Raw genomic sequence first — 16,361 nt, 5'->3', positions numbered from 1 at the left:
CCCAGGGCCTGGTCCTGGAGACCCGGGATCGAGTCCTATGTCAGGCTACTGCATGGAGCTTGCTTCTCCTTCTGTCTGTGTCTCTGCCTCTCTCTCTCTCTCTCTCTGTGTGTGTGTGTGTACCTGTCATGAATAAATAAATAAACCTTTAAAAAAATAAAAAAATAAAAATATTTTTGGAGAGTAAAGAACACTTAACATCGTGCTTCCTTTCAGTGCTGCATCTAAAAAAAAAAAAAAAAAAAAGATAAATACACCTCCCCCCCCCCTTCAAGGAACTTAGAATCTGATAGAGACACAATGCAACCTAGTAATTGCAATACAGTAGATGTGCTGGTACCATAGGCTGACTCCTGGTGCTGTATGGTCTCATGATTCCCAGGCCAGAATTTTGGGTTTGTTTTTTTGCTTTGTTTTTGCACTAAATCTCATTACAGTAAAGAATATTTTCCATGTATCTATAGAAATGCCATGCATCATTTGACCCCAAGAGAAAAACCACCTTGTCTTTTCCCTTTTAATGTAACTTATTCCTTCAAGAATACTATTTTCCAATAATTATTAACCAACTCAAATCTTTCTAATGACATGCATATTCTTTCTCCTCTCTTCTCTCTCTCTCTCTCTCTCTCTGCATCAGCATGGGTGTATATTTTAACATCTCTTTAAAAACCAATTACAAAATGATGCTCAAAACAAACTACCATTGTTTCTTGTAACTATAGTTATTTCGGGTTTTTGTCTCATAAAATAAATCAAAATAGAAGTATATTGGCAAGTATTACAGTGTCCTGAGAAGCTTGTTAAGTTGGTGTTTCTAAGCATCTGGTTAAATTTTAGGAGAATTTTTTTTTTCAAGATCTCTTTCCCTGAAATTTCAAAATTTATTTTCAATGCTCATTATCCTAAGCCATTTTTTAAAAAATATTTTGTTTATTTATTCATGAGAGACACACAGAGAGAGAGAGAGAGGCAGGGACACAGGCAGAGGGAGAAGCAGGCTGCTCACAGGGAGCCCCACGTGGGACTGGATCCCACCCTGAGCCAAAGGCAGAGGCTCAATCCCTGAGCCACCCAGGCGTCCATATCCTGAGCCATTTCTTTAAATACTGTTCTCTGCCTTTCCTCAATCAAGCAAAGTTATGCGCTGTCTGGTAATAACAAAACAATTTAAAAGCTTCATTTCCATCAGAAGAAAACATTAAAAATCATTTGCATGCATATTTTTTGCAGAGTTTTCATTTTCCCAGATTATGGATCTATCTCATGGCTATGAAGCAGAATTATGACATAATCTGCCTGAATGGAATCATGAGTTCAATATATCTCATTTGTGCATTGTAAACACTTTTCCTTCTAAGATTTATTCTTTGAAAATATAGTTTCCACACAGTTTCCTACCTACAGTAAACTTAGCATTAAGTAGCAACAGAATGACAGATTGCCATTTAGAGCACTAATTGTGATTTTGCCAAAATGAAATACTATTCACATGAGACAGCACAATATTAAAAGTGGACAACCTGAATCAAAAATGGAAAATGTGGGATCCCTGGGTGGTGCCGCGGTTTGGCGCCTGCCTTTGGCCCAGGGCGCGATCCTGGAGACCCGGAATCGAATCCCACGTCGGGCTCCCGGTGCATGGAGCCTGCTTCTCTCTCTGCCTGTGTCTCTGCCTCTCTCTCTCTCTCTCTGTGTGACTATCATAAATAAATAAAAATTAAAAAAAAAATGGAAAATGTGGTAGCATGTGTTGGAAAGAAACTCCAACTCCAAAAATCTGTGGTGATGAGGTCTCCAGGGCACAGTTTTATCCCAAGAAGACTGTCAGAATGCCAAGTTCCTAGTACCTATGAAATATTCACAGAACTCTATAAAACAATGAGGTTAATATGGAAATAATCAATCATTAAGAAATGAAAATTGTATTAGAAATCACAACAGCCCTAGTGTGTAAAACATTATCTCCTTGGCTCATGTAAAAACATATAGATATGTACATGCAGAGAATTGTCATTCAGAACCCCCAAATGAGAACTATGGTTGGCCTATCATTTGATTAACCACGTCTTCCTCTTAGATATTGATGGCAAGAAGAAGGAGAGAGCTCTGCTTTTTCCAAAATTTGATCTCAATAATAAAAAGCGATTTTTCTCTGCATGTACCAGTTTAAAATGTCACCTGAGGCAGCTTCTCAGAGTGGCCCATAGCACGTAATGAGCCGTGAGACAACTGCCAGATGGTTTACGGGTATATTCATTACAAGGCACAATCACAGTTTATTAACAAAGAAGGGGGAAAAAATGAAACCAAGTTGGCTTTAAAGCATAACGGGAGATATATTAATGAAATAAAACACCAGCAAATTTTCAGGTAGACTGATCGTCACTTCTCTATACATTGATACTGGACTCAAACACCCGGTAGCTAATTAGGGACTTCTGTGACAGTGCCAGGATTTTTTCTGATTAGATATTTTAAGTGGTGGACTCCTATGGTTTCAGATATGCTTATTTTCAGCCAGTAATCATCAATCTTCCGCCTGAATGAACATATGCCTTTATCCTTAAAAGTTCTATGCACCGCAAGAAGTCAGAACTGTATGAGGTCCCTCAGAGAGAATACAGCATATATAAATATATATATTATTTTTTATTTAAATATATTTAAATATTTTTTTATTTAAATATATTTTATTTAAAATATATATATATTTTTTTTAATCAAAAGCTGCTGCATCAGGGATTCATTCTTGCTCATTCCTTGGCACTTTTTCCATCTCTCCTGCAGTAGAAAGCTGACCTTAGGAACTGGAGTCTCCTCTAGTAAATGGTGGGGAGGGGAGAGGTTGGAGGGGTCAGTCTCCTCAATCTCATACAGTCTTCTCAGGGTACAGAAACCTTTCATTTCTTGTGTTTTTTTTGTTTTGTTTTGTTTTTTGTTTTTTGTTTTTTTTTTTTTTTTCACTTTGCCTTTCACACCTTCCTGCAGTGGTCTAGAGGTATCATTTTTTTTTTCCCCTGGAGAATTTATTTGTCCCAGGAATAGAAGACCATAAAATAGCATATGTTGTTAGTGAGTTAGCACTAAATTTAATGCTCAGATTATGCCAGACAAGTAGAAACTCATTAAATCTTAAAAGTAATAGTAATTAGAACTTCTAAAACAGATTTCTTTAAACTTTTATGTGTCTTGAAAACTAAGGTATCTTGGCTTGTAAGAACTCCATCAGTATTTTTTATGAGAAAACTGTTTTGATGGTTATAGTTTCAGAAAAATGGTTTTGAAAATTAAGAGGTAAGACATTCAAGGAGCATTTCATTCCCTCAACAAATATTTGCTAAGAACCTAAAGTGTGCCTGTTGTACTGTGGGGAGATGTAGCAGTCAGCAAACAGACACAAATCCTTCTCTATGGGAACTTTCATAGTGGAGGGAATACAACAATAAACAAGAAAGCATACAATAAATCATGTCTGGAAGCAATAACCACCATGAAGAAATATAAAGCCAAATAAGTGGATGAAGAATATAATGAGAAGGTTCTATTTTATAAAGAAATTGAAAACAATCTTTTTTTGATAAGGTGGCATTTAAGCAAGACCTAAAGGATGTGAAGGGTGAAATTTGTAGCTATTTGGACAAGGAAGTTTCCAGCAACAAGTGCAGAAGCTAGTAGTTGGTGTGTTTAAGAAGCAGCAATAAGATTGGTGTGACTTGAATAAGAAAAAGGGAGGGTCTACAGAGCAGCCATTGTGAGAACACTGGTAAAGTAGGGATTTTCAACTATTATTCTTAGTAAAATCTGAAGCTACTTGAGGAGTCTGACCCAGGACATCACTCAGCCTGACCATGCTTTTAAAAAGATGATTGAGGGTTGCCTCAATTGAGGGTGGCTCGGTGGTTGAGCGTCTACCTTTGGCTCAGGGCATGATCCCGGGACCCTGGGGTCCTGGGATCGAGTCCCACGTCAGGCTCCCTGCATGGAGCCTGCTTCTCCCTCTGCCTGTGTTTCTGCCTCTCTCTGTGTGTCTCTCATGAATAAATAAATAAAATCTCAAAAAAATAAAAATAAAAAGATGATTGGGATTGCAGGGTAGCAAACTGACTAAATATATGCTAGAGTGGAAGTTGGGTAACAGTTTAGAAAACATTGTAGTGGTCAAGATAGGGGACAGTTTAGAGTATAAAGATGGAAAGTTGAGAACCAGCCAGATACTGCGTATATTCAGAAGAAAAAGAAAAAAAAAAAAGATTTAGTGACAGACTGGATAAAAGAGGTGGACAACGAAAAGAAGTATAAGATAAATCCAAGAGTTTTGGCTTGAACAACATGAAAACTGAAGGTACTGAGGCAGGAAGTCTGGAGGCACATACATCTTTTGCATCACAAGATTTTTCATAAAATTTAAAATAGAATTGGAAAAAGAATGTCTATCAGATTCTCTTTTTTTACCAACCACAATGAGAAGAGAAAGCAAAAGTGATTTTTTTCTCTAAAAAGAGGGATTTCCCCTCCCAGAGACAGAGATATGATTAATAGGAACAGGCATAATCAGATGTCCCCAAGAAGGGTTTCACATGGATTCGGTTTGGGTAAATTCTAGAGCAGTCAGGACTTTTATCTCAATTCCCGTGCTATAACCTGGAGGGGTTCCAAGATTCTTTGAGAAGCCATGTGTCCATCATGGTACTAAAGTGGGAGAAGAATGATGATTATTTGAGGTTTTAAAGCCCCCATCATTCTGGTTGTGATGGACTGATGGAGACCAGTGATCATGAAGGGGTCTCGAGTTTTTGGTGAAGAGTTTACACAGCTGGTTAATTGCTACCAAAATGGGATTGGGTGGAGAACATTAAATCTGTCCCATTAGAGAAGCAATGGAGGGTTTTTTTGTTGTTGTTGTTTTGTTTTTAAGAGTGGGAGATACAGAGTGACTGACCTCAGCAGCACAAACCACCATAAGACAGAAGATAGTTTTTGAATATCAAAGACTCATTCTCTACTGAAATTACTGAGTTTACAAGCAGCGGGCCAGATTAATTTAACTCTGCTCTTAAGCAAAGTGGACGCTCAAGACTAAATAAGATTATAGGAAGTAAAGGAAATAACATCTCCATGAGTTTGATCTGAAAATGAGAATATGCTCCAATGGTTAATATGTGTGGGGTACCTCCTTGGGCTAGATTTTCAAGTAAATCCATTACAAGGATTTTAAAACTTTGATCCTGACAAGCCAATGGAACAGACAGTTTTTTTTTTATAAATGAGGAAATTGAATCAAAGACAGGTCAGGCAACTCTCTCAAGGTCACACATCTGATAAGGGGTGGGCTTAGTTTGGGAACCCAGGAAGTCAAATGACATTTGTCATCGCATTAGACAGCTTCTGGTTACAGCACCCTGATAGCACGACATTCACTTTGACTTAACAGACTTTTTCTTGTAAACAGACTCCATATATTTTTGCTTTCAAACTAGAACAACTCATCATTTTTTAATCACATGTAATGGCTTACTGCGTGGTAGTAAACTTGGCCTTCTCTTTGATGATCTGCTTTTCTTTCCCCTTGTATCCATCCAGCTGGTCATCAAGCCCTGCCATGATCATAAATCTTGTATCCCACAATTCTTCACCTCCAGAAACATTTGCCCTGACAATCACTAACTTTTCCCATCACTTTAGTACATCCTGCAGCAAAAATAATGGGAAGAGTGTTCCTTCTCAAACACCACAGTTATCATAACTTTCGTTTTGTTCAAATATTTACATTTGACTTCTGTAATTTTAATTTAAATTGGAGTCCTGAGGATACAGAAATGAGAATAGTTTGTTCCAGCCCATAGAAAAGCTTTCAATCAGTTGTTTGCTTTTGAAAGTATTTAATCAACTAACCTTTACTGTAAGTGGTCCTGTGCAGAACAGTCCACATCCAGTCACTAAGGGAAGCCTTTAAAGCTGGATATAGATTTTACCTCAAATATAATATTTTTCTCTAAATTCTTCCATTAATGCAAAAACAACCCCAGTCAATAGATCATGGGTGCATTGTAAACTTCTACATAGAGTCCATTGCTCTCTTAGTTACAATATTTAAAAGTAAGGACCATACAAGTGTCCTAGACTTAATGCTCATGGGAGTTATCACAATTCAGTCATGTTCCATCCAACCACATATGGGGAGGAGCAGATGGTAAATGATGATGACACTGCTGCCTCATTTCCAGTATTCTTTCATCAATCTAGGAGTCTGTCATCTTGTTATTTATAAATTCTTGCCAAATCTATCTCTACCAAGAGATCTCTCTCCCCCTTGTTAAATGTAATACCAGTTTAAGTCATTTGGAGCCAGCTCCTCCCTGAAGCTACCTTGTCAACATGAAGAGACTTCAGGGTTTGTTTTTTTTGTTTGTTTGTTTTTTAGATTTCCAGAATCAATACTGCATTGCATTACATTAGTGTTTTTGTGTGTTTTTAAAACATCTGTAAGCATTTTTTAATCATCTTTTCGAAACCTTTTTTTATTTGTGGGGCACCTCTGTGGCACAGTCAGTTGTGTCCAACTCTTGGCTTTGGCTCAGGTCATGACCTCAAGGTCATGAAATCGAGCCCCAAGTTGGGCTACCCACTCATGTTGGAGTCCTGCTTGAAATTCTCTCTCCCTTTCCTTTTGCCCTTCCCATTTGTGCTCTCTCTCTTTCTCTTTCTCTCTCATTAAAATAAATAAATAAAATCTTACAAAAAAAAAAAAAAAAAAACCTTTAGGGATGCCTGGGTGGCTCAGCGGTTAAGCGTCTGCCTTCGGCTTAGGGTATGACCCTGGAGTCCCGGGATCAAGTCCCACATCAGGCTCCCTGCATGGAGCCTGCTTCTCTCTCTGCCTGTGTCTCTGCCTCTCTCTCTGTCTCTCATGAATAAATAAATAAAATGTTTTTAAAAAAGCTTTATTACAGAATGCCATTTCTTGAGAGACCAAGGTTAGCAGTTCCAATATCTAAGGCAATAGAACCTCTAGATTTATTATGTAGCTTAGGGAACACTGAAATGTAGATTAGAAGTGACAAATAGTTTATCAAAAATATTGTTTTATGTTTTTGAGTGCTACCAACCCCATATTCCTTTTATAATCTGTATCACGGCACTTTTTTGCATCTAAATAGAAAAACAGAAACACAGCATCTTTCCTCATTTTCATTTCACCATTTTGGTGAACACTTATCTGGAATAAACACTTGAAATAATTATAAGACATATAATAAATAATTAATCAGGTCACTGGGCATTTATTGATCTCTGATGAGTTTCTATGGCTGCTGAGGTTAATAAAACACAGAACTTGTACTGAAAAGTCCATAGCCTACTTGGGAAAATCTACATAGAAACAAGCAAGTTAAAAACATGGGGCTTATCCAAGCTGCTTTGGAAATAAAATAGAGTTTCTATTCATGTGTACAAAGAGAGGATAAAAGTGATGGTTATAATACATGGCTGCAGATGAACATAATTATGTATGTGGGGGAGAGATAAAAGAAAATAAAGATGATTTCCTTAATTCCTAAAAACTTTCTTCCATCAACACGCTATCTTACTAGGTTACCATGTTCTATTTTCCCTTGACAGTAAATATTTTTGATAGAATTGTCTACTTATTATTTGTTAGTAATATTTAAGTTAGTAATTCCTAAGAATATTGTCAAACTCCCACCCCCAATTTTTTTCTCATACTACAATAATCACAAAATGTTACAAATCACTATCTTGTCAACAAACCAAGTAATATCCAATTATCACTCCCTTTTGTCATCTGTGATAGCACAACACTGTCAAGTTCATCTTATATGTGCTCTTCTTCAATGGTAGATTTCTTCTCTCATCGTCAGACCTCCCCCTCTCAAGTTGCCCCCATTTCTCAGTTCATTGCCACCTAATTCCACCTGTTAGCCCATTACCTCCCTAAAGATGACTTCAATCATATAGGCAGTTTGACATCTCTCCTTACTCTAAGGCAGAATTTTGGCCTACTGGAAATCTCCAATCTCTGCAACTAATGCTCTGGTCTAAATGTTTGTGTTGCCCCAGAATTCACATGCTGGAATTCTCGTGCCCGGTGCGATAGTGTTAGAAGGCGGAGTCTTTGGGAGGTGATTAGATTACACAGTTGCGGCCCTCATGAATGGTATTAGTGTTTGTTTTTTGTTTTTTTTTTTAATAGACCCAACAGAAGTCCTTAGGCCCTTCTACTGCATGAGGATATAAGAAGTCTTGAGCCTGAAGAGAGCGCTTTAAGCGACCATGTTCACACCCTATTGAACTTTGAGCCTTTAGAATTGTGAGAAATAAATTTCCATTGTTTAGAAATACCATCTGTGGTATTTTATTACAGCAGCCTGAACAGAACTAACTCCCAAGAGTCTCTAGATCCGACTTTTATAGATAATCCACATTTAGTTTATTTTTTCTTTCCCATACAGAATTACTCAAAATGTCAATAAATACATGAAAATATTTCCCTTCTTTGTTTTTACCTTAGTTTCTCTCTTCTTCTTTTAGTATGTCACCAAAAATAAAAACTTACTATACCATGAGCCTTCTGTGAAATAGTCAAATCAATAGCGCATACACAGCTATTTAATATTTTTTTCTTTTATTCTCTTACTAAGTTTAATGCTTTTTACCTGATACTATAGGTATCTCTGTCCCTCACTTCTCTCTTTCACTCTGAGTGGCAGAAAGGTGTAATATTTCTAAAGCTAGACAGGCTTGAATTGAAACCCATAGTCTACATTTCCACTTAGATATTGAACAGAAGATGGTAATTTTTATCTTTCCTTCCATACCTCCAGATTCTCAAATTTAACTGAACATTAGAATCACTTGGGTACTTTAAAAATACTCATCATAGAATTATATCTACTACTATTTCAATTTAATTGATCTGAAATATGGACTGGACAGAGGATTTTAAAATTTCCAAGGTTTTTGAAAGGAACTCTAAGGTTGAGGACTCTGGTGGAAAGTGAGGTGCCAATCTTTCTTCCCCAATTTTTGCACAGTAATTAGTATAAAAATTCTCACATACTATGAATATCTTAATAATTGTCAGTTGAAGGACTATGTTGGGAGTTCACAGATATTCCTGAAAAAAGGGGGAAAAAGCCTAGAAGACAACTATTAGAAAGGCATAAGAAAGAGGTACACACAAAATTGTTAGTCGCTTTACAACAATTAATTTAGCATCAGCAAGCAAATTTGTGGGGGAAAAAAACACTGGGGGTCATTCAGATCTAATTTCAATATTTAAAGCAAAGAGTAAAAAGATGAATGTTAATCCAGTAGGAATTTTTTGTTTAGCTTATAGAGGCCTTAGAGGTGAATGCAATGTGTGTTTTCTGAGAGAGCTTCACATAGTATCTGACTTCTGAGATTCTATTAATGTGTTTTTGTTTTTTAAAGATTTTATTTACTTATTCATGAGAGATACAGAAAGAGAGGCAGAGACACAGGCAGAGGGAGAAGCAGGCTCCATGCAGGGAGCCCGACGTGAGACTCGATCCTGGGACCCCAGGATCAGGGCCTGGGTGGAAGGCGGCATTAAACTGCTGAGCCATCCAGGGCTCCCTATTAATGTGTTTAATGTGCATTTCTCAGGTTCTTCCTGTGGCTGGTAAGAGCCCAACAGAACCCAAGAAAGTTTCAGGAAATAAAAGCCATAAAAATATGCAAAAAAAAAAAAAATATTGGCTTTGATATTGGATGATCCAATTCAATTCTTGTTTCACCATTTCTTTATGGAATATGGTGATAATTATGGAATTCTGTCTACATCCCAGGTTCTGTACTAGAATGTGGAATTGAATGAGGAAGAAGATGTAATCTATGGTCCAAAAATCTTCTGACGGAGAAGGTAAATGAGTAAAAAAAGAAACTAAAGTAGGAAAACACAATGTGAAGAATTTTATGCATAAAAAAACCACGAGACCAGCCACAGAAAAGCTAGGAAAGCAATTTTGCAAAAGAAAAGGCTAAACTGATCATCTCTATTCTCTCCTATCTTTTTGTGATTCTCAAGTTTACAATTTTATCTATGAGTAGAGATATATAAAATTACAAAAATTTTCATAGGACGCAGGAAATGTCATGTTCATAGTGGGCTAGCAATGTTAGCACACTGCCATGTTGTGGGTAAGAAGGGATGGGTTGCATTATTAAAGTAAGGAAGAGAATAAGAGGAAGAAAAACAACAGTAGCTAGGCTACTGTTTTATTTTCCAGGAACAGTAAAGTTGATGTTTTAAGAAAACTTTGGCCAAGAGCCCTGAAATATTTAAATGTCAGCAATAGTTAGATCCAAATGTCTAATGAATTGTGTAAAGTATGTGAAAATTGGGAAAGAGTTTGGATTAATAATCACAATGCACACACGCACCAATACACATACACAAACACAAAAAGCAATATTGATCACATTTTAGAAATACAGATGGTAGACATGAGTGGCTAGAAAAGATTTGGAAAATTTGCGAAAAAAGAGAGAATAAAATACATTCAGTTAAGATAATGAGCAAATACAAGAATATTCTATTCATTTTTCCCCAGGAGTTTGGTTAAATTCTGCAGTTCTTGGCAGTGGAATAAAATGTATGAGTGCTCTGTTTGTTAGATTTAGCACAAAGTCAAATTTCTTCTAGAGATTCTTTAAATGTTGATCACAAAAACCCTTTATACTCTTAAAAAGTAATGAGTATCTCAAAAACTTCTATTTTGGGGCTTATACCTCACAATATTTTCTGCTTTAGAGACTAAAACTGAGAGATTTAAACATATACTTGTTAATTAATTTATTTAAGTATAACAATAAGAAACCCATTACCTGTAGGTATACTGTTTTTATTAAAAATTCATTTTCCAAACCAAAAAATTTTTGAGAAGAGTAGTACTGTATGTTATCTCTGTATTTCTCTTTAATATCTGAATTAATTCAAGACAGCTAATACTTACATTTCCTTCTGGTCAACGTATTTCAATATGTTTTGGTGGATGTCTACGAATAATATCTTGCCCCTACTGATATACTGTTAGAAAAGAGAATAATGTTATGGGTGTTTTTCCTCGATACTGCACCAAAATTCAACCTGTAGTAGTTCCTTACAGGTTGGTTTTATTTTTATTTTTGCACTTTGAATGAATTTTGTGCCCATGTCTGATTTTGTTACATCACTTATTGATCGGAAAATATTGGTTCAATATGTTATGCAAGTTTTTCAACTGCTGACCCACTTCATTACAACAATATAAAAAATCACATTCATTAATAAAATCACCCATCAGAAAATCTTGAAGCTGTCAGGCTTATGGTGATGCAAAGAAGTTTTCCAAAATTCTAACTTGCTTGAAAATTTGAACTTTATCATTGGCAATAAATCTTGTCAGTTATTTTCCTTGAAGTGACAGGCTTAATTGATACCTTTTTGGCAAAATATCTGCTCAGTTACCCAAATGTAATTAACCAGTTTATGGCAGTTGTTCTTTTTGGTACCCTATGAGAAAATAGTTCCTCAGGTCATGACTCAATTGCATCTCCTCATACCAAGACTACAGTCATGATTCATGTTAAACCATCTGCATTTTTATGGGTCATTCTTTTGAGCCATCAGTGCAAATGCTGATAAAGTGGAAAAAAACATCATTGTCTTACTTGACTTATAAAAGTAGTCTTAACCCAACAGACCCCTTGAATATATATCAGAGACTCCAAAGGGTTCACTGATCACACTGTTCTAGACACATAACTAACACAAATATAATGTACAAACATAGGAAAAAAGTACATGTATATGTATGTATGTTCACACGCATGAGATTTATATAAATATGTCCTATGGACTGAATGGGGTCCCTCTAAAAGTCATATGTTGAAGGTCTAGCTCCCAATGTGATGGTATTTGGAAACAGAGACTTTGGGAGGCAATTAGATAGTGACGGTGGAGCCCTCATGATGGCATAGGTGCCCCTACAGGGAAACAAAAACAAAAACAAACAAACAAACAAAAAACACAATTCTCTCTGTCTCTGCTCTGTGAGGCTACAACAAGAAGGCAGAGTCTGCAAGCCAGGAAGAGGGCTTTCACCAGAACCCAACCACACTAGCACCCTGATTTCAGACTCCATAACCTCCAGAACTATGAGAAATAAATATCTGCTGTTTAAACCACCTAGTTTTTGGTATTTTATTACAGAAGCCTGAGATGGCTAATATAACATGCAGGCACAGCAGATTATGTTATTCTCATTCATTTATGACCATTTACTGAAACTTAAGGATGTGTGTGTGTTTAGAATTTATAAGATTATCCTGAAGTATTTCACAGAAGACTATTAGAAAAAAAAATCTTCCTTGGCTTCTATTCAAATCCTTCCCACTGGCGTGATGGAGGGAAATTGGTTAATGTGTATCAGGATAGGAAATGAACAAATAAACAGTAATTTAGAAAGAGTCCCATAGCATTGAATGCACATCTCAATTAAGACATAATTTAAGCTATGAGACATGAGAATTTGGTGGGCTAAATCCATCAGACTAGGATGGAAACAGAAGAAACAAGAGGAGAGAAAATAGATATTTTTTATGAAAGGAAGAATGTAAAGTTGAATCAATTGGAAAGATAAACATAAACAAGCATTTATTTTAAAACTAATGTTTTGAGAGTTTGGTATGTGCTTGACGTCATTCAGGATAGCGGGATTGCAATTGTGGACAAGACCGATCTGATGTCTGCCCTCCCAGAGTCTACAGTACGGTGGATGCTATAGGTGAGTGACAAGCATTACTCTAAAGTGAGATAGATGGGATGTCACCAACAGAGAACCATCTCTGAACGGTTACTGAAGGGTGGTAGGCAGTTGATTTTAATTGATGTAATGCTAGGCTAAGATAATGACGTGGTTAAAAAGATAGAAATCAGTTAGGAAAGAACAGAGGCTGCAGGCTAGGAGACAAGAAGAAAGAAAGAATCGTAGTAAGAGACTCCTGGAGCTCTAGACACATAGGAAGGACTGAGAAAATAGGAACATCAGTACAGCGAAGCCACAGGGTGGATTCCCTCATTGAACGGCAGCCCTGGGAGAAACACAAGGCTCACTCTCTGGCATGGTCCTACTTGATCTCCTCCACGTTAGATTAATTTCCTTTCCCAGAAGACCACGCTCTTCTGCATGCCTGCTGGATTGTGTTCTTACATGCCTGCTGGATTGTGCGCTAAACAGTAGCTTCCTGTTTCACCACTCCAACCAAAACCCATGCTACCCTCCATTGTGCACCAGGGCTCTTTAGATCTGCCTCAATTTTGACAGTTGTCACCGTACATGGTATTTGTTTATGTGTCTGTCTTGGTAGAAATTTCGAAGTGAGCTTGATTATAGCAATGTTCTTACCAATTGCTCAAACTTTTAGGACTGACATCTCTCTACTACTCCTCCACCAAGAAACAAGATTATTTGAGCGCAGAGCACACTCCTGAATGCATTTACTCCATATACACTACAGCCTGATAGAAACAGATTTTAAATGACTGCTGCAAATCACAAACATTTTTCAGTAAATGTAAACATTCATTTTTTTTTCTGAGCTGAAAACATTTCGAAGAATTCAGAGTTTATATATATAACAGATGGTTCAATTTGGTCTAAAAGTTCGCTGTATCTCAGGATAATTGGTCTTGAATAGCACGGTAATGTGACTGAGCTGCGATCGAGTATAACCCATAAATAAAACACACCTGTAAAAGTGTTCGAAGCAGTTGTTAATTGTTCCACCTGGGCTACAACGTAATAGTGGAAAGCGTGCTAATAGTACCATTTGTGGGCTAATTCACTTAACTTTGGCTTTTTGCAACTTCAGATCATATTTCTGAAAACCAAACTAAGTTTCTGAACTAACAACTCTTCCACATATTTCCAGTAAACAAATGACGTAAGCCAACCCACATCTAGACAAACCACAGACGTAGAGAGCGAGTTAAAGGCCATCTTACTATCTCACTACTGTCCCCATTATAAGAAACAGCAATGAGAGTACTTCAGGCTTACACATATTTTTAATTCTTTAAATACCCTGATGCAACACATTTATAAAAACCAATATTTTCAGATGGTAGGTTTTTGACAAAGATTAAAACAGATTAATATCAGCACGATCACATAGCACAGATAACCCATGGCAGGATAACAAGACCAATATGAATAGCTCTAAAACTTTATGACTATTCTAGTGGCTTTTGTGTGCTCTGTCGAATTCGAAAGTTATAACAGTCCTGTGAAGTAGGCTAGTTTTCCCTGTCCTTTATAGATGGACAGTTCCTTTTAAGAAGTACCTCCCTAATGTCACCCAGCACTTGATGGCAGATCCAGCTTTTTGATCCACAGATTTTCCTTTCAAATCCAATGTTCTAATCTCCAGGCCTCACTGACTCTCAAAACAATAATAAAAATAATTTCAGAGACTGAGCTAAAATCATCTCACCTTCTTCAGGAATTTTAGGTGAGAGAATTCAGCGGTTTAAAAGGTCTAGGAAGTGAGATAAAGCACTGCGGATGGGCAAAGAGAGACATATCGGAAACGGTGACCACTGAGCAGAAAATGGTGAAAATAATAACAAAGGAGATCTTGAGAAGAGAGGTTGAGAGCAACCTGTGAAAGCATTATCCTAGATTTGCCAGCTCGGTGGTTTTGATTCAAATCCAGGAAATTAACTTTGTTCTCTTCCAGATTCACAGTTACAACTCACGGCCAGTCATTTGCCAAATTTGAGCTTTCGACCCTTCTACTGAAACTGTGTTTGCATTGCTCTCGAAGGAGGTGGTAGGAGGGCCATGAGCCGTGGAGCAAGGAATTCGACTCAGCCACGGTTCCATCCTGGCTCCTCCACTTGCAAGCTGGTAACCTCACCCCAGTTACTTAAATAAACACTATTGCCTCTCAGTTTTCTCAGCCATAGATGAAAAATAGTACACTTGCTGCGAATATTAAGATAATACACGTAAGGCTTCGGAACAGTTTCTGGCCCAGAGCAAACTATCAGCTAGCAGATTCAAGCTACAAGAATGTAGAAATCTGTTTATGCAAAAGAAAATGAAGGCAAGAGATGTAGATGTGAATAGTGCAGGTCTAGGGAACAGTAGAAATGAAGGAATGACGTGACATTTAGATATTGGAAGCTTTAGAAGAGAGAGGAAATTTTTTTTTTTTTTTTTTTTTTTAGAAAAGCAGAATTCTTGCCAGGCAGGCAACTAGGAAGTTGAATTGAAATTAAGAATTAAGGGATTAAAGGATTAAGGATGTTGTCCTTGTCCTTTTAGAGAACATTCTATGGAAAGATTGATATATTAATTTTTCAGAAAGGGGAGGCGGAAAGAGAATGAGAGAGAGAGAGAATATCCAACAGACTCCGTGTTGAGTCAGTGTCCCATGTGGGGCTCTCTCTCCAGACTCTGAGATCATGACCTGAGCCGAAATCAAGAGTCAGAGGCTTAACCGCCTGAGCCCCCCAGATTCCCCACTATGAAGAGAATCCTTAACGACAGTGTTTAGGTCCCAGGTATAGGCGCACGCATGTGCATACCTACAGGTGACCAAATTGACTTGAGTGCAAACAGAGGCAAATCAATTTAATACTCTGTGCACAGCTTCTTCAGGTATCTGCTCCTCCCTACAACTTCTCAATTTCTGGATATTCTGTTTAATTTTTTTACGTTATAATTTATCATTGGAACTATTCACACAATAGTTAAAAAGAGAGAAGTCAGTTTGATTTAAGGAAGAGTAATCTAAGAATCAAATTGTGAAGCATCACCAACGTTATTTTTTAATGTGAAATTATAAATTGATGTGTCTACTACAGATTCATCTCCCCAAACTGAATTTTCATTCCTCTTTTAGTATCAGCCTATGATACGAATGACGGTTAAAGAAGAATCTCGAAATCTTATACTTTAAAAAAAAAAACTGTATTTGATAATGTGAAGGATATGAATAAAAGTTAGTGGTACTTATTCATGTAGGGATGGCAGTTTTAATGAGTTGTCACTGTTATTCAGACGATAATTTTTATAATTGGAAGTGGCTACTGTGAGGTCACAATAAGGAAATAAAATCTTCATTCAGTTGAAATGTAACTTTGTTCAGTTATAACGACCCATAGAAAAGAGGGTTTTCAACTAAGGGTGCATTTTCATCACGTACACAGTGAAATATAATTAGGTTCAGCCCTCATTCACAGCATCTGCATTTAAAAGCTCAACTCTGTATGAAGCTCCTCCTTTTCATTCTCCTCCACTTCACTCCTCCTCCTTCTGGATTTTGACCTC

At 37.0% G+C, this 16,361-nt stretch overlaps 2 long non-coding RNA genes across 2 annotated transcripts in view; one reads left to right on the top strand and one right to left on the bottom strand.

The window, feature by feature from the left end:
• The window catches only part of LOC144283581 (uncharacterized), a 56,473-nt gene that overhangs the window by 19,960 nt on the left and 20,152 nt on the right, over window positions 1-16,361 (bottom strand). The gene's annotated exons all lie outside the window — the stretch shown is intronic.
• LOC144283580 (uncharacterized) lies at window positions 320-14,966 on the top strand. Its single transcript, XR_013352129.1, has 4 exons — window positions 320-395; window positions 9,831-9,904; window positions 12,732-12,809; window positions 14,764-14,966. It is a non-coding gene; the product is annotated as an uncharacterized LOC144283580 (long non-coding RNA).

The sequence above is a fragment of the Canis aureus genome, chromosome 14 (genome assembly GCF_053574225.1).
Source record: "Canis aureus isolate CA01 chromosome 14, VMU_Caureus_v.1.0, whole genome shotgun sequence".
NCBI classification, from domain to species: Eukaryota; Metazoa; Chordata; class Mammalia; order Carnivora; family Canidae; genus Canis; species Canis aureus.
This window is presented reverse-complemented; position numbering and strand designations above follow the sequence as displayed.